Source organism: Typopeltis vanoorti, chromosome 13 (assembly GCF_054136105.1).
Source record: "Typopeltis vanoorti isolate ZY-2024b chromosome 13, IOZ_Tvanoo_1.0, whole genome shotgun sequence".
Classification (NCBI taxonomy): Eukaryota; Metazoa; Arthropoda; class Arachnida; order Uropygi; family Thelyphonidae; genus Typopeltis; species Typopeltis vanoorti.
The window spans coordinates 58,547,719-58,574,777 of record NC_143561.1 but is presented as its reverse complement, the minus strand read 5'-3'; positions in this window follow the sequence as shown (position 1 = coordinate 58,574,777).

Here is a 27,059-nt window from a genome sequence, read left to right as displayed (position 1 = left end):
TGAGTCTCATTTATCAGGAGTATATCAATTTTGTAGCGGTCTGCAAATTCTCGTAGCTCCAGGAGTTTATTATTGAGACCGTTGGCATTCCAAAATGCGGTCTGTAAAGAGTTCGTTGTGCTGGCCGGATTATCCATTAATCATTGTGAAAATGACTTGGGTGTTCCTCAGGAATTTGTTGGTGTCAGCCTGGGAGGGGTTTGTTTTGCTGAATGCCAGTAACATCTCTCCCATAGTAGCGGCAAGCGTTGCGGTGGAGTTTTGGCTGCTCGATCCCGGCATGTTGTGTGAAGAGACCAGCGATGGCATTGACTTCCGGAGCAGTCATAGCGCGGACAGTAACACCCAACAAATGTGCCACGCTTCTGAGTGGGTGGGGCTGTTGCCTCTCTCGTCTTCGACAGGTTAGATGGGCAAAAAGAACAGCCCTTATAGTTGGCTGGATGTGGGCCACCACAATTTGCACATTTTGCAGGCGTTGTCCGTGGCTTAGTGCAGATGTGCGAGGGATGGTTGTTACCGCACTTTACACATTTGTATTCTGCCCTGCATAGTTTCTGCGCATGCCCATATTTTTGGCAGCGATGGCATTGACCAGCCGATGCCTTTCTTCTCAGTGGCTCAGTCCTGATCACTAAGTTGCAGACTATTCTGAGATCGTAGATTTCTCTCTGATCTTTACTGATCTCCACTAAGACCAGAGGCATGGGACGCTTGTCTGCTCTATACATACAAGAAATCTTGATTGGCTCCAAGCCTTGTGATCTGAGGTCAGCAGCTATCTCTTCTGATGTTATGTTTTCTACCAATCCTCTGATCACTACCTTAAGGTTCTTTTCACTTTTAGTTGGTAAGTATGGTATGGTAGTTTCTGTTCATCCATAAGCCTGGTGAGCTGGCTGTAGTCCGTTGTTCCTTCCGGCTGTATGCGGACTCCATCATTTGTGTTTTTGGCTGATGAGAACTTGATGTTATTGTTCTTCATCATTCGTGCAAGTGACGACCATTTTTCCTTAGATCTCAGGATTACTGGTGGTATCCTCTCTTTGGGCTGTGTCAGTATATCTGTCTCTGTTCTTGCACCAGATAGCACTGATGTGTCCATTTGATGTACTATTTCAGGTTCTGCTGCTGGTGAACTCTTCTTACGCTTTTTTCTGCTGACAACCTGAAGTCTGTAGAGTTATCTGAGTCCACTAGGGGTTGGTCGTTTACCGGTGACATAATCTCTCTGGTGTTATTTTGAGAAGTGCTGGGGAGAGGGTCAGGGGATTGACAGTCCTCTGTATCCACCTCTTCTACTTGGTGGATTGCCACCTTACCTGGCCATTTCCTTTGTAGAAGGCCACCAATGTGCTTAAAGACAGCCAAAAGCTGTTTGAAATCAAGCTCGTCGTATGGAGAGTCCATAGTTTGGCTTTAGAGAAACTAGCAGTTTCTCGGGTAATCCTGTAAACCGAGAGTCTATTAGCGAATCCCGTAGACAGCTTAGAATAAGCGTCTACCAGCAAAAAGTTAGTCTGTTATAGGAGACTATCCTAAAAACGAGGAAAAAGGAGTTTCAGGAACTTACTTGGACACAGTGCAGCGATCTACCTCCCTAAAAAACCATTCAATCACCACTGGTCCTCATTGCGGGTGGGGCCTGCCGGCCATTAGACCTCTGCATATTTCATACAGAGGGGGAGATAGTAGATCACGAACTGTGTTAATTCCAGTGCAATGCGAGCTTCCCGAAAAACCCTATATAAAAATCAACTAGGCAGAGTCTAAAGGAATACGTCCGATCACAATGACAGCAAAAAGAATGATGATCTCTCCACTAATTCACTGTATAAACGTAAACTGATCGGCCTGAAGTATTTGATTGAAGCAATAGCAAAATAAGATGCATTCTGGGAGAAGTTGTCATTGAAGTCCGCATACACATTTCATAAATGATAACATTGCATATTTTATACCTTATATAAAGATCTATATATATTTCACATAAAATGTTCTCATTTTAACTTTTCTATAAAATATAAAAGTTAAAATTATAATAAGCCTGAAAAACGTTTAAAATATTTACTGTAAAAATAAACTTGTATTATATTTGTAAACTTTGAAAATCAAACAACATAAATTATACTGTGGTATCATCTTTTGAGACTGTCTGAATGTGACGTTAGTCTGCGCAAAAGTTGGTTGCTAGTAGCAACCACTTCTGCGCATTGATGTCAGCCACATCGTGTGCAAATGACAGTTTTTGAAAATTACAGATTTTATTAACTTCATAGACATTTTTAAGCTCTTAAAGATAATAATGAAACAATTATCACTTACATTGATGTTTGAATTATCTAAAATATGAAAAATATATATATAAAAAAATTATCTAAAATCGTAAATATGTTAGTAGTTAACTGTTTCGATTAATCTTAGAACATTAAATTTCATAGTAATTTCAACAATGGGTTATAACTCACATTATCCAGTTTACAAACATAAGAGGAAAATATAAAATCAATGAAATGTATTGATTTACTAATAATTACATTACACGTATAGCACGTAAACAGATAAGACTCAAAAATGGAACCCTAAGCAATCCTTTCAGCACTGTCAGTAACAGCTCTATCGGAACTTAAACACATCATCCTGCAAAGTTATCCTACCCTTGAATGTCACTATCGTTCTTTTTCAATGCAGCACCTGCGAAGCTATTGATTGTTAGTCTTCTGAATTCATGCATGGAGAGTATGCATTATTCATTTGCGCATCCTCTGGAATGGGAACGTTCCCTTGAGTCAATGTGTTAAAAGTTTTGACACCGAACAAGATAAAAGAAAGTTTTATATTAGTTATTTCATCCCGAAGGAGGGGGGGGGAATAGATTCGGGGCTTGTGTGGATGCTTTTCGCTTGCTGTGTTTGACAGATCTAACGATGTTCTCAAAATAAAAAATTGAAAGAAAGCATGATTTTCTACCTGCAAGTGAGAAAATTTTAATATGCACTCTATCAAAAAGCTAACGGCTAAACGTTAGTAGCATTTCTGTAGTTAAAATAAAATAAATAAATGGAACTTGGAACTTCTTTGGGAGATGGACCGAGTCCTTGACTCTTCATCCCTTCATCTGATTTTAGTTTGTGTATGAGGGGATTATTGTGGGTAATTTATCCGCTCATTGGGAGCATTGTAAGCTGTATTAGATTTCTCTTGCGATGGAGGAATTCAGTTTTTTATGTTTGAAACGTTCGGACACACAACTAAAAAAAACATCTGTTGATGTTTCTTTTAGTTGTGTGTCCCCAGGTTGGTAAGGCGTAAGTTAGTTGAGGTCTTATCACAGATTTGTAGAGGAGAATTTTGTTGTTTATGTTTAGGAAGCTGTTCCTATTTAAAAGTGGATATAGCTGTGCAATAGTCTGACTTGCTTTGGTGGAGACACTATTTATGTGTGTCTTGAAATTTAGGCGCTTATCCAGATGAACTCCTAGATACTTGGGAGAGTTGTGCCAAGGGATGACTTTTCCAAACATTTGTATGCTTGTGTTCGGTTCTGCTTTACGCCTGGTAAAAAGTACTGCAGAGCTTTTTCCTGGGTTGATTGCGATACGCCATTTGGTGTACCAATCCTCCAATTCGTTGACTGCTCTTTGCAGCTTGTTTGTGGCCAGATGTGGACGGAGGGATCTGGCTATGATAATTGTGTCATCGGTATAGAGGGCGGTGATGGATGGGGACCACTTAGGAGATCTGCCATGTATATAGAGAAGAGTAGGGGAGATAGCAGAGGGCCTCCTGCTGTAACTTTCCTTTCTGTGGATCTGATTCCATTGAGTTTTATTTTAAATTTTCTGTTATTCCGATATGATTTGGTAATTAGAACTAGTGGTAATGTGATTCCTACTTGGTGTAGCTTAAAAATTAGAATCATGATGCTAAATTCTATCAAATGATTGTGTGTTTTAACTCCAGGAAGACTGCGCCAGAATATTGGTGCCATTCATACCCTTGGGTGATGTATTCAACGCCTCTGTAAATTTGGAGAATTGTAGAATGCTGTTTTCTGAATCCGAATTACTCTTCTTGTATGACGTGGTTGTTATCTGTTGTCCATCTGTGTTAGTATAGCGCGTTCCGCTATCTTGCCTACATATGATAGAAGACTTGATAGGCCGATAGTTCTGGGGAAATTGTATATTTGTTCCAGGTTTTGGAATTAGGAAGACATCCGCAAGTTTCCATCGTTATGGGAAATAATTTAGCCGAAGGATGGCCGATGCATAACCTGTTTATTGAGCGCCTTGTTCGTTATACCAGTGCTTCCCAAACTTATGAAAGTTTGGAAAAATTTAAATATTTTACGTCCTCCATCGAAACAAAATCGTAATATAGACATATATTATTAGAATATTTATTGTATTTATATTCAATACAATTTATATTCAAGATTTTCCGTTTGTAATCTTTTTTTGTGTTTTTTATCAATACTTTTTCAAATGAAACTTATATGATTAATGAATATTTACTAATATTCATTAATCGCCGAAATACGCAAGAAGCAAAATTTGTGAACCAACACCAATGTGTGATTTTTTCCATTAAAATATAAAAAAGAACAAAAAATAAATAATAAATAATAATAATTAAATACTCTTCTTTTAAGATTAAAAAAAAAAACTGACTTAGTCTTAAAACATTTAAAAGTTTTTTTCATTATTTTACGGCCCCTCTCAACAAAACTTACGGCCCCCAAGGGGGGCCGCGGCCCACAGTTTAGGAAGCGCTGCGTTATACATTCGGACCCGGAGCCTTTTTGTTGTTTAGTTTTCTTATGATCTCATATATTTCTGTTGGTGACACGGATTTGTTGTTGAATTGGAATGAGGCGTTTTGAGTTATTTTACGCACTCGGATGTGGACTTTTCTTATGAAGTTTAAATCTACATTGGTATAATTGCGGCTTCATTGTCTTTCTAAGCTAAGTCCTAAAAAGGACTGGCTAGATGAGCGAAGCAAGAATGCTTTTCATATTCCCCGTTGTCTGTAGAGGACAATGCAAGGATAGGGTGTTATTGAGCTATATAAAGCTCTGATCATGGCAGGAGGGTAACAGGAATAGCCGAGCCTCAGTTAGAACTTCATTTGCTACAGCATTGACATCCATTACCCTCCCTGGGTACCCATTTTAGTCGCCTCGTACGACATGCATGGGCTGCAGTGGAATTAATAAGTAAAGTCACCTCTAAAAATTAAGACGAACCCCCGGACTACTCCCTACGAGTAGCCAAAAGACCGTCCAACTCAGAGTTGGTTCCACTCAGTGATGGGCACCCTCCCACACACACACACCACTGAGTAGAACCGCTCATATTCCAGGGAAAAGCATCCACCGACAAGGGCCCCTCACGAGCTACGCCGGAGAACGCTCTCCCCAGCGACTCAAAATGCTCTCTCAGGCAAACCCCCAAAATTTAAGCCTCCCCCCCCCCTCCTCACCGGGAGCAAAATTCCGGAAGAAACCTGAGTGAGCGAAACTCATCCCATTTTAGTCGCCTCTTACGACATGCATGATTTGCAGTGGAGCTATTCTTATCCGGCAACCACTCGGGGGTCTTTCTAAGCTTTATAGTCCTTATAAGGACTGGCTTAAAGGGGAGAAGCAAGAATGCTTTTCATCTTCCCCGTAATCTGTAGAGGATAGTGTAGGGATAAGGTGTTATTGATATATATATATATATATATATATATATATATATATATATATATATATATATATATATATATATATATATATATATATATATATATATATATATATATAAAGCTCGTATATATATACAGTATATATATATACGAGCTTAATTATACATATATATATATATATATATATAATAAAGCTCGGATCATGGCAAGAGGGTAACAGCAATAGCCGAGCCTCAGTTAAAACTTCGTTGGCTACAGCATTGCTATCCATTATCCTCCAAGGGTATTAATTACCTTAATTATCTTTATTATCTTTCTAAGCTTCCTTATCCTTATAAGGACTGGCTTAAAGGGGCGAAGCAAGAATGCTTTTCATCTACCCCGTTATCTGTAGAGGACAGTATAGGAATAAGGTGTTATTGAGCTATTAAAGCTCTGATCATGGCTAGATGCAGATTGATTTTATATATTCTTTTTAAATAAGAAAAAATGGTGAATAAAATGAAGAATTAAATTCTGACAAAAATCTTAATATTTTTTTATAATTATTAAACGGCATTATCTAGTATAATTTATTCCACATTATATTATATTATATTATATTTTATAATTTTATCAAATAATAATCAAATAATAATTCCATCGTTTTGGCTGGAGAGCGGATACGCTGTAGAAAGCTCACCCTAATACTACATAAACATACAGGATTCCACACTACTGCGAAACTAGAGGGATAAGCCTAATATAAAGGAATAAGAACCACTGCTTTTAAAATTCAGTAGTGGTTCTGGAAGAATACATCATAGCAACTGATCTGTATGACAAGTGTGTCCTGCCTGTTAAATGAATGTGTTTTCGGTCATTTTTATGTCCTACAGGAATAAAAACTAGAGTTTGCTAGAATCAACTCAAATTTTATCATTAGTCTCCTACAGGAGCAACTAATTCGTCTTTCATTTGAAGAAAAAAAAATTAACTAAAAACTCATACATTTTCTTCATCTCCTAAACCGGATTCGAACCCACGTCTTTCCAACCAAAGCGCACATACCTTTTCTTTGTACTGTCGAAAAGTTTATTCACGACTCACAACAACACACACTGATTAGGTTATAGTGGGTTGTTAAAACTGATTTAGTGATGTGTGGACATGAAGAAAATTTCAATAATTCATTTTAGATTAGGTTTGATATGACAAGTATGTCCTGTTTTTACGACGTTTTTATACGACGTTTGATTAGCAAGTTTCAAGAATGATCGCCAGATGACACTACTATGATGAGGACAAGGTTTTACCTAATTCAGATAATTTGGACGGTTTCTCTGGATCTCCCCCCCCCCACGTTTATCAAATAACCCGTGTATGATGTTTTTTTTTTTTTTTTTTTTTTTTAAGTCTCCGTTTTGAAGGAGAGTTTGAAAACTTATTTTGAAAAACACTGAGCAGAACCCAGACATTCGATCAAAAAGCAGAGCGAAGTTCATGGGTAATTATGAATTCCAAAGGATCGAACTTAACTAGCATTTCTACTGAGATGTTCTATAGCATCATCTACGAAGTGGGGATGATTCCTTCACCATAACAATGATCCAACTCATTACCATTTGTCTGCAATGGCATTTCCAAATGACACAATCGTTTCGGATCCTTTTTAATGCTTATATCTATCAGCAGCATGAATTTTGTTTCTTTTTCGAATACTTAATTTGGCACTAAAAAGAGATTCGCTTACGTGATAATGTTTAAAACATAACAGGCGGATTCAGAATATAGGAGTCTTGCAAATATTTTCAACATGGAAGTCTTAAGATTCTATCAAGAGTTAAGTGCGAAGTGTACGGAATAGGAGGTAATTAGAGAAACCTTATAATTGGCGAAGGCTAGGCCTAGATTACATGTATGTTGATTATATATGTTTGTTTGTTTTTTTTCGATTTCAAAATAATAATAAAAAATAATAATAATAAATGCGATGTGATTTTGAATCTATTTTTGAAAACAACTCTCTTCAATTATAAAATCGTGATTTACAACTATCTATAGATCCAAAACCTGAATAAGAAACCCAACCCATGTACAGCGTTTTAACATAGAACCGTTCATGTTTTCTGATTAGACTGCTATTTCAAATCACTGTTGACAGACGAATAACACGTTTCCAGAATTTCTAATAATATAAATGCACTTACTGGAATAAATTCTTTGAAATGGTTCTGCAAATAAACTCGACAACATATTCTCCGAGAAAGATTTCACAACATATGTAAAGCTTTATAGGACAACTCTTTGGTAAGCAAAACGCCGATTTATATCAGCCTGTCTTATTCCATGACAAACAGTCCATCTTCTATAGTTTACATTTAAGAAGAAAAGAGATGTATCTGCCAAAGAAGAAATATATAAAAGAACGATTTACTGCAAACAAATCTTTTCCAGTCATCTGTCTCTGACATGAGGTGAATGTAATTTATGTGTATTTGGTGACCTAAAAAGCCCCGCTTGGAAGACTGTTTAGATGCTGTCCTTTCTTTCAAACTCATCGCCTGGAAGTAAACAGGTGCAATTGAATCCATTTGATCGATTAACTGTTTCCTGATATTCGCAACTACTTGTTTAACGAAGTTATTTAGACCACAGAGCACTTTGTTGTGCACTAGAAACTACATTCTGTTATTAGCCATTATTATATATTAGCCGTTATGATAATAACATTCTGTTATTATCATAACGGCTTGAAAAGACCATGGAAATCATGTGTAAATGACAGCATAGTCTATATGTAAGAGTCAGCCCAAGAAAAGAAAACTAATCCTGATTGGAAATCGAAACTTGTGTCGTGTAATGGCTATTAATTGAATTTTTTGGGCAATTTTCGTGTTATATTAAAATGTTCTATCAAAATTCAATTTTTTTTTTTTTTTAAATCCGACTTTTTTAAACAACTTAAAATTAAAAATTCATAAATAAAAATTACAAATTATAAAGATTTTTTCAAATAAAACAAATTAATTTTTGGTGATTTAAAAAAAATTATTTACGTACTCACTCATATGCTAAGACATTTGGAAACTATATTATATTTCGGGAATGATTCTAACTCTAAGCTAAATAATAGAAAACACTAAATAAGTTTTAATCTTCTTCGAAGAGAGAGAGAGAGAGAGAGAGAGAGTGTGTGTAATAATTGCATTTTTTTCTTAATCATATGAAGAATACCAGATGGTAGTACGAAGTGAAAATGGTAATTACTGTCACGCCATAGTTTCGACTAAACTGTCATTTAATTGGACTACGAAGAAATTTACGTCATAGAAAACGAGATTAATATCAATCACTATCACGTCCGCAAAAATTTCCCAGAACATTTTATTTCCCAGTCCCCTTTGATAAACTACTTTGTGGGAATATTTCTTAAAAAAAAAAAAAGCACTTCATTCAATCCGCACCATAACTTTAGAGCATGAACTCTACCAACAAACTACACACGACGTCACCCCTAAAAGAAACCGTAGGCCTTCTTACACTCTAAAAGTTACCAGTCTCAAAAGAGTTGAGGCAATCTTTTAAAAGCTGCGAAAAAAATCCACACGATCTCCACGCAACAATGCGTGTGTTAGAATTCCCCGTGAGTGTAGAAGAGAAGAATTAAGTGTGGATGTCCCATCGGTTCGATACACAGCGCTTGGAAAAGTTTGCGTGCGGTAAGACATATCTGCGAGAAATGTAGAACTGCACTCCAGAGATGTCAATGGTGCCTTGATGGATGGATTGTGCGCAAAATACGCAGCATTTCTATCCCATTTAATTACGTAACGTTTTAGTTTATGCGTAGTTACACGCACTATAAGTACATGAGATAATTTAAAATGATGATTGTCCTAGCTTTTCACTGCTAGGAGAAACCAAACATCATTTTTTTTTTTTTTTTTGTTAACGCAATGTTTTGCTTAAATTGAAAATCCATAATAATAAATAAGCTATTGAGATTTTATTTAGGCTAGCTGAATATTAGATAAGTATCGAGCAATCATTTCTTTCTTTAATATATCGAATTACATCTATAAAGTCATTCACATCATCTATAATTTAGCTGAACGTATGGTTTAGCACATAATTGAGCACAACGTATGTTGGAAGTTTATTTTCCACTTGGTTAGACTCTAATAAATTTAATTTAATCCTTTATCCAAGTGTAAGCAAACAAAGTTTGCGCCTGAAGTATCTGCAGGACTGAGGCAACTGGGGTGGTGGCTCTTACCTTAATACATAGCATTATACATGTCCGCGGGGGGGATGCGCTTTGCATTATGGGAGATACTGAGACAAGGACCCTTGCTACGAGTTGCCTCAGTCCTGAAAATACTTCAGGCGCAAACTTTGTTTGCTTACACTTGGATAAAGGATTAAACTACATTTATTATAGCACAAGGTATGGTTTATTGATTTGTTGTATTCAAATTACTATTTCGACTCTTATTTTAAAATCATATTAAGTAATTTGAATACAACAAATCAATAAACCATACGTTGTGCTAAATTAAACTAAATTTAATAATAATATTTAAATTATTAAAAATCTAAAGGATTAAATCGGAATTTGATAATACATCATTTATTTTTTAATGTAAGAAATTACTTAAAGTTATTGTTGTTCTATAAAAACCTAATGGGACATATGAAGTAAGACAGAAGTAACGAATGGCGATGCTGTAGCCAATAAACTTTTAATTGAAGCTCGGCTATTGCCGTTACCCCACAATGATCAGAGCTCATAGCTCAATAACATCCTATCTACACATTTTCTTCTACAGATAAACGGGGAATATGAAAGAATTTTTGCTTCACTCATCTAGCAAAAAAAAAAAAAAATTCTAATGGGTATTAAAATATTAAAATTTACAATTCTGGATTCTAAGTCAGAAATTCTAACAAAAAAAATTTTTTAACTAAATTAGGATTAAAGTGTCATACAAATTAGTTACATCGTAGTGATGTTTTTTTTTTCCCCATTAAGGCAGTTAAAAAGGACTGTTTTTGAAAACAGCTTCACATTTTCAAAAATTAGACGGTCTACCTATCTACAAGCTAGCTTATGAAGTTATCGGCGTCTAGATTCGCTAAAGACCGTTAAAGAGAAAGCCTAAAATTCAGTGTTTTCATGATTAAATTTGAAAATATCAAGTAACCATTTCCAAAAAGGTAGACAGGTTGGTTTAAGTTAGCGCATCTGATTTCTGACTAACAGGCTGATGGTTCGCATCCTACATTGGGTGTTAGAGACTCTCTTTAAGTAAGAAAAATTTCATCGCCTCTGCTCTGAGGCCCAAGCTTATTGGATTCTTGACGCTGCTTCAAAAATTTCTACTATTATATTACAGTGCAAGAAAAAAATAAATAGAAATAGAAAGTTCCACTTCCTTGCAGAACGCAGAACGATACTGGTTTGATGGGTGAAGCATAAATGCTTTTCATATTCCCCCTTTGTCTAAGAAGGAAAGTTCTTTGAGTGGAGAATTATTGAGCTTTAAGCTCGCCCTGAAAGGGCAGTGAGATTAAGTGTTCAGCTGAGCGTAGAATTGACTTGGATCTTTTTATTTGCAGAATTCTGCTTCATTGTAGTCTGAAGCTTGCTTGATCAGCGGGTTCGTATGATTATTTGTCTTTGTGAAGAACGTTACTGCTTGGTCATGGAGGAGGGAGATGTGACGTAGGGAATGTTGACTTCTCTGTGAATCTGGAAGTTTCTGATAAACCATGGAGCATCTAAACTCATTCTCAGGCATTTGTTCTGTATTCTCTGCAGCTTTTGAATATATGTATTCGAGGTATGGCTCCATGCAGGAGATGCGTAAGTGATGACTGGGCGTATTACCATCCTGTATATGAGTAGTTTGTTCTGAGTGACCAGTTTGCTTTTTCTGTTGATCATGGGGTAGAGCTGCGCAATTACTTTGGATGTAGCTTATGTGTTTTATATGACTGGTGAATTGTAGTTTTTTGTCCAGCATTACGCCGAGATACTTGACTTCACTCTGTCATGGGATCTTAACTCCTAGTAGATGTATGTCTTCCTTGGTCTGAAACTTCTTTCTAGTGAACAGTATGGCTGAACTCTTTGTGACAGAGACAGATTCATGCTGTGGGTTTGCTTGGATCCTCCAGTCCATCAACCATTTCTCTAATGTGTAAATACTGCTTTGAAGTCTTTGATGGCTAGTTTGGGGGTGAGAGATCTTGCTGATAATGCAGTATCATCTGCATATAACGCAGTGATTGTTGAGCTTGGATTTTGAGGGATATCAGCAATGTAGATAGAAAACAGCAGGGGGGGGGGCAGGAGTGAGCCCCTGCGGCACATCTGCCAGGATATTGCGTCTGGTTGACACAGTTTCATTTATTTTGACTTGCATGAATCTGTCTTTGAGGTATGAGTGAATTATTTTTACTAGATTAGTTGGTATATTGAATGTGATGAGCTTGTAGAGAAGACCCTGATGCCACACCTTATCAAAAGCCTTCGCAGCATCTATGAAGACTGCAGCTGTGTGGAGGTTCCAGTTGAAGCCTTTGGTGATGAATTCGACCAATCTGTGAATCTGTTGTACGGTAGTGTGGTTTTTTCTGAATCCGAACTGCTCATTAGGAATAATACCTAGTGTATCCGTTTCTGATTGGAGCCTTGTAAGGATGACCTTTTCCGCATTCTTTCCATGGCTGAACAGAAAACTGATAGGCCTGTAGCTTTCGGGTAGCTGGGTGTTCTTTCCAATCTTTTGGATTGGCGTGATATCCGCCATCTTCCATGTTAAGGGAAAATACTTGAGTCTGAGGATGGCATTGATTATGTTGACTAGATGCACAATGACTTTTCTGGGGAGTAGTTTGATTATTTTGTTTGTGATTCCGTCAGGACCTGGTGCCTTATTGTTGTTCAAGTGGGTTATGATATTTATAACTTCTACTGGAGAAGTGGGTGTGACAGGTCCTGGGTCATCCTTTTCTTGTGTTATGGCCTGCTTGACTCGGCGATGAATCTTGTAGATAAGATTGATGTTCAAATTTTCATAAGAGGGGTTACATTGAGTTTCCAAGCTGTCTACCAAAACCTCTGCCTTTTCCTTGTCAGCATGGGCTATTCCCTTCTTTGTTTAAATTGGAGGTAAAAGTTGCCTTTTAGTGCGGAGGGTTCTCAAGAACTTCCAAATGGAGTTGCCCTCTGGGTTTAACTTCGTTAGCTTGGATTCCTAATCTTGGTTTCGATGTTTTTGGAGAGCTTCCCGGACTTCTCTATTTAGTTTATTCAGATTTGTTTTATCTTGTGGGGCTCTTGTGTTATGGTACCTCTTTCTGGCTTTGTTTTTCAATCTGATTAGATCCATGATTTCCTCCGTGATCCTACCACCAGGGTGAAAGACTGTAGTTTGGGTGACTAACTTTATTGCTTTTTTTATTTGACTGGTTAGGTTGTTTACAGCAAAGTCTATCCCCTCTTTAGTGTGAATAACAGGGACTGGGCCAATGTGGTTAGGGAGAATTCTGGGGAGCTTGTCCCTAGATATGAAAGAGTGCAGAGGTGAGAATTGCTCTCGTGTTCCGAGTTTAAGCAGAATGGGGTTGTGGTCGGAAGAAAGTTCATTTAATGTTTCCAACTGATACTGGTATCCGATGTTTTTGAGGATGACTATGTCAAGTACATCTGAGCTGTGATGGGTGGGCTCTGTGAGTCCGTCTACAACAATAGAATTTTGTATTGAGTAATGATTTAGAGTTCGACCTTTGTTGTTGATTGTGGAGCTATAATTTGGCATTAACGTCACCAGCCAAACTATATTACGAGTCCTTATAAGAACTAGCTTAAAGGGCAAAGCAAGAATGCTTATCATCTTCCCCGTTATCTGTAGAAGACAGTGTAGGGATAAAGTGTTATTGAGCTATTAAAGCTCTGATCATGGCGGGAGGGTAATAGCAATAGCTAAGCCTCAGTTAGAACTTCATTAGCTACAGCATTGCCATCCACTACCCTCCAAGGGTATTAATCACCGCATCTCACGGTCGATTAAATTTTCAGTAGTCACTATATTACGAGTCCTTATAAGGACTGGTTTAAAGGGGCGGAGCAAGAATGCTTTTCATCTTCCCCGTTATCTGTAGAGGACAGTGTAGGGATAAGGTGTTATTGAGCTATTAAAGCTCTGATCATGGCAGGAGGGTAACAGCAATAGCCGAGCCTCAGTTAGAACTTCATTGGCTACAGCATTGCCATCCATTACCCTCCAAAGGTATTTTCAGTAGTCACTATATTACGAGTCCTTATGAGGACTGGCTTAAAGGGGCGAAACAAGAATGCTTTTCATCTTCCCTGTTATCTGTAGAGGACAGTGTAAGGATAAGGTGTTATTGAGCTATTAAGGCTCTGATCATGGCAGGAGGGTAACAGCAATAGCCGAGCCTCAGTTAGAACTTCATTGGCTACAGCATTACCATCCATTACCCTGCAAGGGTATTAATCACCGCATCGCACGGTCGATCATGTCCTCTTCCTCTATATTATATTACACGCCTTATAGTCCTTATAAGGACTGGCTTAAAGGGGCGAAGCAAGAATGCTTTTCATATTCCCCGTTATCTGTAGAGGACTGTGTAGGGATAAGGTGTTATTGAGCAATTAAAGCTCTGATCATGGCAGGAGGGTAACAGCAATAGCCGAGCCTCAGTTAGAACTTCATTGGCTACAGCATTGCTATCCATTACCCTCCAAGGGTATTGGATTGAAAATCAATCACCGCATCTCACGGTCGATTCAATCAACAACTACCTATATTACACCTTATAGTCCTTATAAGGACTGGCTTAAAGGGGCGAAGCAAGAATGCTTTTCATATTCCCCGTTATCTGTAGAGTACAGTGTAGGGATAAGGTGTTAATGAGCTATTAAAGCTCTGATCATGGCAGGAAGGTAACAGCAATAGCCGAGCCTCAGTTAGAACTTCATTGGCTACAGCATTGCTATCTATTATTATTACCCTCCAAGGGTATTGGATTGAAAATCAATCACCGCATCTTACGGTCGATTGATTTTTCATAATCACACGCAATGATTAGAAAACCTTTAATTCCTTGTTATTGTAATTAATTTGTGGTATCAAATTGTTCTTTTGAAAAATAAAATGAAATAAAACATGTTAATATGTAATATAGATATATGTTGATGTATTATATTTATTTTTATTTATTTATTAAGAAATGACCTCTGTTTAGTAAAATGTTGCTTCGTTAGCTCTCTTATACCACTGCTATAACGAAAGAGAAATGAAGTATTGTTTAATATATAAATATTTATTTTTATTTATTTATTAAGAAACGACCTCTGTTTAGTTACATGTTGCTTCATTAGCTCTCTTATACCACTGCTACAACGAAAGAGAAATGAAGTGTTGTTTAATATATAAATATAAACATAAATAATGTTAATATGAGTTAACTCATATTTGTGAAAAACTCCAGAAAGCAACGTTACATAGAAAATATAAATAAATTTTTAATTCTGTTTTCATTCAAACTAACTGTCCACAGTTGCTTAAACCACCAGTTGTGTCTAAAGGTCGCATTATCAAATTAATGAGTTCAACAGGTAAACAATTGAAAGGAAGAATTTCTGGTGAACTCCTATTAATAAATATTTATATTCATTGCTCTCAGGTCAGGAGATGGTGTATTGAAACTAACTGCATTTAATTAATGCTGGTGTGCTGACAGACAAATACAATTATTTAAATAGAATTCTTTTTTTATTGCATTTAATTATAAATACCACGAATAGCCAAAAAGAAAGAGAGGGAAATGCCTGAATTGTGGAGAGCTAGTTCTAATAATTTATATGGAACTAGAGCTTGACAAACCCTGTGCGTGTATGTTCACACACACACACACACACACACACACACACACACACACACACACACACACACACACACACACACACACACACACACACACACACAAACTTTGGCAAATGAACAGCCAACTAAAATATTCATTCCTTCATTCACCTAATAGTATCCTGTTTTCACATAAGCAAAATATGATGTGTTAATAAACACAAAGGAACAAAGATTAAGCTTGACGTATTATTTAAATAAAGACAGCAAACAGTTACCGGTATTTATTAATCTTTGTTCCTTTATCTAGAAAATAACTGTTGAAAATAAAAGTATGTTTGAAGTAGAAAAGAAAAAACTACGCTGTTGATGGCTATTTTCAGAAATTTTACAGCATGTTTGAAATTTAAAAAAAAAAAAAAAAAAACGTTGCAAATTGACTTTAACACACTTTATGAAGACTCAGCATAAATTTTATTAACGCAGACTACATTCGAGGGGAAGTTTATTAGATATACTCACCAAATAATGTTACACTACTTGAGCTTTCAAAGTAGGCTTAATCGCCCCTATGAGTTTTTGGAAACATTCTACAGGTAGCATATCCCAAGCGAACATTATGAATTCCTATGGCCATGTTCCTTTAGGCTGCATTATTCAGTCTTTGCTTTAATGGTATCAATGGATCCAATCACGCACTTTCTTAGGAGTGACATAAAAATGTTATTATACCTAGAAAATAAGCTATTATATTATTTATTTGCCAATGCGACGTGAAAATACCACTTTTTATAATATTATCAATTTAGTTTTTTATTTTATTTAAAATAAATATATAATATATTTATATTTAATAATAATATGCTTTATTAAATATCTAAATTATTTTAATTAATTCAATAATTTCTTTTATTTTTTTGTTTTCAAAATTCTAAAAATAATAATACATCTTTAATTATTTTATATAATAAAATTACAAATAACATTTTGAGTTTTTCTAGTATACGCGTGAGTAGGAAGGAGGAATCAATCGACTGTGAGATGCGGTGATTGAGATTGATTCATTCAATCAATCCAATACCCATGGATGGCAATGCTGTAGCCAATGAAGTTCTAACTGAGGCTCGGCTATTGCTGTTACCCTCCTGCCATGATCAGAGCTTTAATTTAATAATAGCTTAATAGCACCTTATCCCTACACTGTCCTCTACAGATAACGGGGAAGATGAAAAGCATTCTTGCTTCGCCCCTTTAAGCCAGTCCTTACCTTATAAAGACTAGTAATCGCGGTAGGTTCTGGAGAGATAGTCCTTTTTAGGACTTCCAGGGTAACGAATGGCAATGCTGCAGCCAATGAAGTTTTAACTGAGGCTCGGCTATTGCCGTTACCCAGCCATGACTAGGGCTTTTTAGCTCAATAACATCTCATCCACACAGATTTTCTTCATTCAGATGACGGGATAAAGAGTCAAGGACTCAGTCCATCTCCCAGTTCTTTTAAGAACTAGAAATCGCGTATGATTTTCTTAGTTTTGGTTTTGATCAGTACAGACGTGTATCTCAGTGCTCGGTTAATGGTGCAGTGTGGATTTTTGATGTGTCATCTCATAGTGATAAATTAATGCATATCAAGTGTCGTGTCGATAAGAAGAATGACTGATTGATTGTGGAGCAAAAGGTAAGACTTTGACTTTTGATACAATTTACCTGCTATAGCTTCGCGTATTTAGCCAACACTCTTTTTTGCAGTCCTCTGTGGCTGCGGGATTTCTACTCGCACTCATACGCAATTGAATCGCTATGAGCCTGCCTGACCTAGACGTCGTCACTGAGTTGCTCGATGAAGAGCCGGCTCTTATACTCATTAATAAACTTCAAAAGAAGTTCAAGCTGAAATGGCCTATTAACATGATCGATCCAGACATCATCATTGAGTCACTTGACAAAGGACTAGCACTCACTTTCGTCAAAAAGCTTCTTAAAAAATTTGAACAAGAATGGCCGGGCTACTTAAACTTATATTCTTTACCTGGGGACGATGGGGAGGAAAATGAAGAGTCTCCTTAAATGGAGGAAAAGCTCAATCTACTAGTCTTTGACTCGAATCCTTCCGATCAAGGAGAGACTCACGCTCGTAAGAAGCATAAAACTCTCGCGCCTGAACCAACAACTGATGTTTGTATGGATGAAGACGCTCCCAATTCAGAACCCTCTGCTTCCCCCCAATGAAAAGGTGCCACCGATTATCCTAAGGGAAAAGCAGAGATGGACAACACTAAGAACCACCATGGCCAACCTGCAAATAAATTTTAGATCGGCTGAAAACGTTGATGAGGGCATAAAAATTCTGCCCGCCACGGTGGCTGATTATAAAAATCTTACAAAGGAACTGGACACAAGAAGAATACAATATCATACTTTTTCACTTGCCTCCGAAAAAAATCTGAAAGTGGTGCTCCGAGTAGTTTCCGAGGATTTGACCCGGACGAAATAGTCACTGACCTCAACATGCAGGATCTACCTCCCATAAAGGTCAGTAGAATGTTTAGATCAAATAAGACCCTATGCCTCTGGTTCTGGTTGAGATACACAAGATTTACAAAGATATATACAATTTAAAGTCAATCTGTGGACTTAAAATCACCTCAGAACCACTGAGAAAGAGAGCACCTTCTGGCAGTGCCACAAATGCCAAAACTTTGGCCATGCCCAGAAGATATGCAAAGACCAGTACAGATGCTTAAAATGTGGCGAGAATCATCCCACAAACACCTGCACCAAGCCGAAATCCATTCTGGCTAAGTGCGCTAATTGTGGCTGTCCTCACCCCGCTAATTAGAGGGTGTATACATCATCCCAAAAACAGATGGAACAATCCAAATAATCAACTTACCTCGTCATCTAGCGCGAGAGTTCCTGAAATTGTAGTTTCTCAGTTCTCCAGGAGTGAGAACATGAAACATGATAACAGGTGCTCGCCCACCACTAACTGAGCCCCTTAAGAAAATTAATCTTCGTCATCAAGCGAGAACATATGCTGATGTGGCCCGTTCCAAACAGATAGTACAAAACCAGAACCTGGCTAATCCGCATTCAAATCTATCAGCTATTATCACCTCTTCTCTTGCAAACATGCTGCAGGATTTCAGCAACTCAAATCCATCAGTGTTACAAAAAGATTCTTACAGCAAACCCAATCGTATTATCTGCACACTCTCTGATGCATAGGAAAAAAATCGCCCCAGATTCGCTTAGGATTATCGCTTGGAACGCCAACGGTATCAAAAACAAAGTGTTGGAAATCCAGGAATTAAATAATAGATACAAACCAGATATATTTTTAATCAATGAAACTCACCTGAGGCCTGCTGACAACCTAAAAATCAGAGGGTATCAGATTTACAGAAACGACAGACTTGGGTATAGAGGATAGAAGTGGAGGTACAGCCACCCTTATCAAAACCTATATCAACCATCATTCAATAACCAACCCTACAACCACCAATCTCGAAATCACAAGCATTAATGTCTTCACAAACTCAATTGGAAACCTAAACTTTTTTTCTGCTTACAACCCTCCATTAAAGACATTGTTGACCTCAGATCTGGATGCTATCCTTGGAGTAAAAGGACCGGTCATCATCGCTGGAGACTTCATTGCAAAACATCCTGCCTGGAACAGTAAATCTACTAATAAAAATGGCCGTATCCTTTCCAACTACATAGGAACAAAGTATGCTGTTGTGGCTGGACCTACCGAACCAACTCATCTCAGTGCGTTTGGCACTGTTGACATTCTGGATATAGCTATCCTGGAAGACATTAAACTTTAGTACAGCCTTATATCACAAAATGAGCTGTCATCGGATCACACGCCAATTCTACTACAACTGGGAGAACAAGAATACCTGTCTTCTCCCTCTCACTCAGGCATATCGTGGGACAGATTGTCTAAAGCACTTAGGGATCACATTGGACCTGTCCCTCACATATGCACAGAAGAAGATGTGGATTCTGCAGTGACTAGCCTCACCCAACAGATTAAGTCCGCATTAACGGTTGCAACCTTCCACAAACCTGTTCCCAAGCCTAGTCGTTTGCCTGAGGATATTATGGACTTGATCAGAGAGAAGAGAAGTGCTAGGAAGAGATTTCGTAACACTCGCGCTCCTCAGGACAAGACAGTGCTTAGTATATTAAATAGAGCAGTAAGAGATGCACTTAAAACTCACAGAAACCAAGTTTGAGATAAACAGTTAGCCTCTATCTCACCTATTGATCACTCTATCTGGGGGTTACTGAGAAACATCAAAAATAAAAACAGATCCCTCCCACCAATAATCTCTAACCAGGGCCTAGCTCACACATTATCTACATGTGTAGATAATGCAGAAGCCGTAGTAAAGAATCTAGAGGAGCAGTGCAAACCTTCTTATAACAACTTAGATTTCAATCACTTATACAAAATCCAAAGACAGGTAAGACACGTATTAAATCTCTCAGATACCAGTGCTAACCATATTGCACCCACATCACCTGTTGAATTATATGATATTATTAAAAAACTAAAGAACAATAAAGCTCCTGAACCAGACGGCATCTCAAACAGGGTGATCAAGCTGTTGCTTCGTAAAGCTACAGTGCACGTGACCGTTATAATGAATGCAAACTTAAGATTTCGCTATATTCCTTCCACCTGGAAACTGGCTGATGTAATCCCTATACATAAGCCAGACAAGGACCCACACCTACCGCAAAATTATCGTCCAATCAGTCTTATCTCCAACCTGGGTAATGTTGCGGAGAAGGTCATCCTCTCACGACTCCAAACCTCAGTAAATGACCTAAACATCCTCCCTAAAGAACAGTTTGGTTTTCGGCAATACCATACTACTACCCAGAAAATCCACAGAATTGTGGAATACATCACCACCAGCTATAAATGGCGCCAGTGCACAGGAGCTGTTTTCCTAGACCTATCCAAAGCATATCTGGCATTTCTGACTCCTACACAAACTTATCTCAGTCGGTATCTCACTAAAACTGGTTCATCTAATCCATTCATATCTTTAGAATAGATCAATTCATGTCAAAATCAACGGTTCTACCTCATCTCAGCGCCATATCTTTTCTGGAGTGCCGCAGGGATCCCTACTAGCTTCATTGCTGTTTTCTATATACATGTCGGACATCCCACACAATCTGATGCCTTCCATCTTGGCCTTTTATGCGGACGATACGGCAATACTAACCAGATCTCTCCGAACCCACTTCTTTACCAGAAAGCTTCAAGAAAACCTTGTAAAGGAGGGTTGGTTCTCCAAATGGAGATTGGAAGTCAACCCCCAAAAAAAGCTCAGCCATTCTTTTCTCGAAAAGGCCAATATCTCCTGCAGGAGATGTGTTACTATTCAATATTAAAATTCCCTGGCAGACAGAAACAAAATACCTGGGTGTAATGCTCGACAAAAAGCTATCTTTCAACCAACACATCAAGTTTACGTGCACAAAGGCCTCTAAAGTCATAGCTCAGCTCTATCCGCTAATTAATAGAAACAGCAAGCTAAGTAACAGAATCAACTTGCAGCTATACCAGTTGACGATTCGTCCTATAATCACCTACGCCTCTCCGGCCTGGAGCCACACCTCTAATACTAACATTATCAAAATACAGCGAGTGCAGAACAAGTGCTTGCGAATGATTCTGAATGCCCCGTGGCATCTTAGAAACAATCAACTTCATCGAGATACAAATATTCTCTATATTTTCTCTTTCCTACAATCCTTAGCATCTAAGTTCTTCCTAAAGACGTCCACACATCCCAACGATTTGGTTCAACAAGCTGCAGCATACGATCCAACGGACATATTCAAGCATAAAAGACCAAAATCTATTTTAACCTCCTATAGCGATGCATAATCTCCATGCCCATTCAGGGCGAGCAAACTGCTCATAAAGTTTACCTTCACTGTAACCATAAAAGATAGCGGGGAATATGAAAAGCTTCTTACTTCACCCCTAAGACATAAATGTCAATTATCAATTGTCTAGTAATCACATCGCATAAGAACTTGAGAAATATACAGTTCTATGGGTAGTATTTGTTGTCATTTATTAATGCTGTAAAAGAACGTTGAGTTTTTAATGTCTGTTACCCAAGGTGCGTGATTCTCCTTTTGAATTGATGGAAACTTGAAAGTGAGAGACATACCTAATCGATTTATTTTTAGCAGGTTAATTAGCTTCTGTCTCAGTGGTTTCTTTCGGCAAACATACTTTTGAACGATCAAGTATGCAATTTGAAATCCCTAAAGGAATTACGAAACAGACAATGCTCAAGATGAACCAAATGCCTTAAGATGCTAATTTTCCTCAGAAAAGGAGCTTGCTACGAAATATTATCGATCAAAATATTAGCAAATGTACATTGTGATACCGATCACGTACTTAAAACACGTTTGTGTAATTATTGCTTCCTAGTGTAAATGGCGTTAATGTACGAGGGACAGTTTATTCCCTTATTATTTTCTTCCGTAACCCTAATAATCATGCGTCAAGCTTTTAAACGTTTTCTAATTCTATTCTGTTAATCATGAGCAGAATTAGAATTCATAGACCGGAATAGGAAGAAAGCTGATGAATGATTTGTTGGATAAGTTACGTTTATAACCATTTCTAAAGGTGCTACAGATACAGAATCGAGGTGAAGACACAGTTCGTCCAGAGAGAGAGAGATTCATCTTCTAACAAACCCCTTCCTGAGAGGGGGGGGGGGAAGAGGGAATGAGACAAGAATGTACTCAAGTTGTCTTGTACAACTATTTAGAATACACATTCAGGGATTGTTCTTCCCAGGATACGAACTAGAACCTATTTTTTCAGAATTATTAACGAAAAAATGTATGGATAGGGTAACATAGAGCTAAAAGCTCTGATCATGTGGCAGGAGAGTAACGGCAATAGCCGAACCTCAGTTAAAACTTCATTGGCTACAGCATTGCCATCCATTACCTTCTCCGGTACCCATTTTAGTCGCCTCGTACGACATTAATGGGCTGCAATGGGGCCATTCTTATCCCGGCACCACACGGCGTGTGTCATATATATACCGTACATCTTTTTTTTTTTTTTTCCTTTTTGTTTGATGGGTGAACCACTAATGCTTTTCATATTCCCCTTTGTCTATAAGGGGGAAATTCTTTGAGTGGAGTGTTATTGAGCTCTAGGCTCGCCCTGTGAGGGCATTGAGATCCGCTGTGTTCTGCTGAGCATAAGATAGATTTGGGTCTTTTATATTTATAGTATTCCGCTTCATTGTAGTCGGAAGCTTGTTTGATTAGCGGGTTTGGATGATTACTTGCCTTGATGGGAACTTTTCTGCTAGATCATGGAGAAGGGAGGAGATATAGGGAATGTTAATTTCTCTGTGAATCTGGGAGTTTCTTATAAGCCACGGGGCATCCAGAATCATCCTCAGGCATTTCTTCTGTATCCTTTGCAGTTTTTGAATATTTGTATTCGAGGTATGACTCCATGCAGGAGATGCGTAAGTGATGACTGAGCGTATTACCATCTTATATATAAGTAATTTGTTAAGCATATCCAGCTTACTTCTGTTGTTTATCATGGAGTAGAGTTGCGCGATTGCTTTAGATGTTTTCGAGCCCATGTGTTTTATGTGATTGCTGACTTGAAGTTTTTTGTCAAGCAGCACGCTGAGGTATTTAATTTGTCTGCCATGGAATTTTGACTTCTAACTCAGGACCTTCTTTTTGGAAAACATTATGACTGAACTTTTTGTGGGATTTAATTGAATCTTCCGGTCCATCGGCTACTTTTCTAGTATATGAATACTACTTTGGAGTCTTCTGATTGACAGTTTCTGAGTGCCGACACTACATCAACGAAATTTCAACTTTTTACACACCAGTTATGGTCTTCTTTACATCACTATGATGGTCAGCGCTGTTGAATGCTGTTATTAATGTTTGGATTCTGTGTAGCTTTTCGTTGGTACATTCGAAGACTGTGTAACTCTTTGCATGGGCTCTACTATAGTCCGACCACATAAGCGAGAGCTGTCGTTGGCAGACTGCCAAGACGAGTCAATTCATGTTGAAGGGAGAGAAAGAAATAATCAATTGGTCAACAACACGCGAAATCACGTGCTCTTTTTTTAGATAAAATTTTACAGCTGTTATACAAGCAAAATAGTTACCACTTTAAAAACCCAATGATCATAAAAAAGAAGTTAATAATAAACAACTCATCCCAGAAGACGAATCGATTACCCTATTATCGGAATGATTCTTCTTCTTTGGACATATGCAGAAATTTGGAAGGGTCTCGTATCTGTAGGCGTTCTATACTACGTTCGTTCTTCTCCACGTACCGTTAAGAGTAAAACGAAGTGCAGTCGACTATTGGAATACTTCATAAGTATGATATTACATTATATCATACTCTGTTTGCATTATTATAACAGTATAGGCTCTCTGTTACTACACTACATTCATATCATTCTACAAAAGGAGTTCTCCCAATAAATATTTAAACAATATGTTGGTTTACACTCTTTTGCTATAAAATATATTTCGCTATTTTTGAAAATGCAATTTGCGTGACAAGATGTCACGTTCCTTTTCGTAATTTTCGTCTTTTGACCAAAATTATTCTTGGCGTTGAAGATTATTTCTCGTCATTTGCCGTTGATCAATACCTTAGACGCTACGGTCATCGACAAACCTGGTCTTATTTATAAGCAGACGGCTCGTGGCTTGAAATCGTGGGGGGTGCCGCAACTTTCGAAATATACATACACACAGTAAGTACAGTGTATACGTGTTTGGATAAAATATCAAAATTATGGTAAAAATTTAAAAGAATGAAACATGAAAAAATATTGTTTATTATCGATAAAATTATACAGTTTGGTATAATTCAAAATTACTTAAAAATAAAATCCATTCCTTTAATTATAATTAAAGGAATGGATTTACAATTTTTGGAAATTACAATTAAATCCTTTAATTTTAATGTCCAAATATTTAAAGAGACGGAGTAAACACGATAAACACTACGAACACTCTACTATTGGCGCAAACTGCATATAAACAAAAGTGGAACTGCGCGACGGACAGTGCCGCATTACGCTAATAGTTCGTATCTCAATATGGCGTGCATATGCTTGCGCACGAAGAATTTGACACTGTGGTTAACACAGTGCTGCTAGCGTCCTTCTCCCTCCCAAGTGCTACAAGATGGATTTTTATTATTTTTTATTCAAAATAAGAGAATTGTATGGGATTGTTGATGATAAAATTAAATATTACAAGCAAATATAAATAAATTAATAAGTATATTTATATATCGAGGAAAATTAGGGGTGCTGCAGTTCCGCAGTGCCTATGCACGAGCTGCCCCTGCTTATAAGTCCCATGGATATCTCCTTACACAAATGAAACCTCCTTGGAATTCATTCATATTGCTGTTCATGGTACAAAAATGAATTTGCTTCTGTAAAAATGTTTCCCTTCTAACACTAAAACCGATATGCGGATTAAATGGTGATAGCACACTTAAGAGTGCCTCCTTATCTCGCTAGGAAAAGAAAATGACAGTTTGAAGACATTGGTTCAAATCCGTCTAGGTTGCGAGGAACTTTTATACGGGTTTTCAAGTCAAGGTAAGTTTCCCAGTTTCGGGGGTGACATGGTTTTTCCCCTTCCTCCAAAAGCAGAGTATTCTCATGAACACTTGCAATAAAAAAGAAAAATACTCTTAAATCTCTATCCAGGGGGATCCAACCCATCTTTGGATGATCGCATCATAGTAAACAAGACTTCCACACAAGCTTTCAGTCAAGTTGGAAAATCAGTTTATTTCTTACGTTTTTTTCTAGTCAAAAAAATCATAAAATTTTTCTTAATGTCTAGATTATTTCCTCAAGGAAATGAGATTTTTATTTTCACCTTTATTCTCAGGCATTCCTCATGGTCATTCCTTCATACTTCTATTACGTATGAAGTAATATTTTCGTTGATAAAGGAAAGTAGCTAAAGGATGTATATTGACAGACATTAGAGAAAGCAAAATTTGGTTAACGAGTCATTAATTATATGAACATAAAGCTGCTAATGCCATACACGCTATAAAGATTCATATCAGACCATGCATTAAATTAACTTCTTATCACCATTATGAATACTTCTAATGAAAACCTGATCTATGTGCTATCTTTCGTTTAGAAATTCGAGGTATTATTCTTTCTAGATACGAATGTATTAATTAATTGATTGTTTACTAGTTTATATGCACAAGTTGCTATTATAGTTTTGTATGTCGAATGGACAAAATTTGTGAAATGTATATATACTACGTGAACTACCTTAACACCCCCCCCCTCAAAAAATTTTTTTTGCTAGGTGGGCGAAGCACGAATGCTTTCCATCTTCCCCGTTATCTGTAGAGGACAATGTAGGGATAAGGTGTTATTGAGCTATAAAGCTCTGATCATGGCAGGAGGGTAACAGCCGAGCCTCAGTTAGAACTTCATTGGCTACAGCATTGCCATCTATTACTCTTCCTGGGTACCCATTTTAGTCGCCTCTTACGGCATGCATAGGATGTAGTGGGGCATACGTAAGTAAAGCCCTGTATAAAAATTAGAACGATCCCTAGACCACTCAATAGTGGCCGAAAGATCGTCCAATTTAGCATTGGCTCCCCTCAGTGACGGTCTCCCCCCGCCACCGAGCATACCCGCTCATATTCCATGGAAAAGCATCCACCGACAAAGCCCCTCTCTGGCCACGCCGGAGAACACCCTCCCCAGAGACTTAAAATGCTCCCCCAGGGTAAATCCCCCGAAATCAAGCCCCCCCCCCCTCACCGGGAGAAAAATTCCGAAAGAAACCTGAGAGAGCTAACTCTCGAAACTCAGCGTCTATTTTAGTCGCCTCTTACGACATGCACGGATTTACGTTGAGGCTATTTTTTCCCGGCCACCACACGGGGAGCATTTTCATATATAGTCCTTATAAGGACTGGCTTAAAGGGGCGAAGCAAAAATGCTTTTCATCTTCCCCGTTATTGTGAGGATAAGGTGTTATTGAGCTATATGAAGCTCTGATCATGGCAGGAGGGTAAGAGCAATAGCCGAACCTCAGTTAGAACTTCATTGGCTACAGCATTGCCATCCATTACCCTCCCAGGCTAACTAACTTATTACTCAGCATTTTCATATTATTTTGGGGTTTATTACTTATATCTGATTTGTTGTGATTTATAAAAGGTGTGGTAATTTTTAAAGGATTTTTGCACGTTGTTACATTTTTTTTTAATTTTATGAAGGTATGATAAATAGAAATGAGCACTTAATCATAATGTACTGTATGGGCTAAGTAAGCAGAATGATTAAGGCTTATTTCTATTTATTCATTCCTTCATAAAATGTAACTATAGTGTGTGTGATTATAGAAATCCAA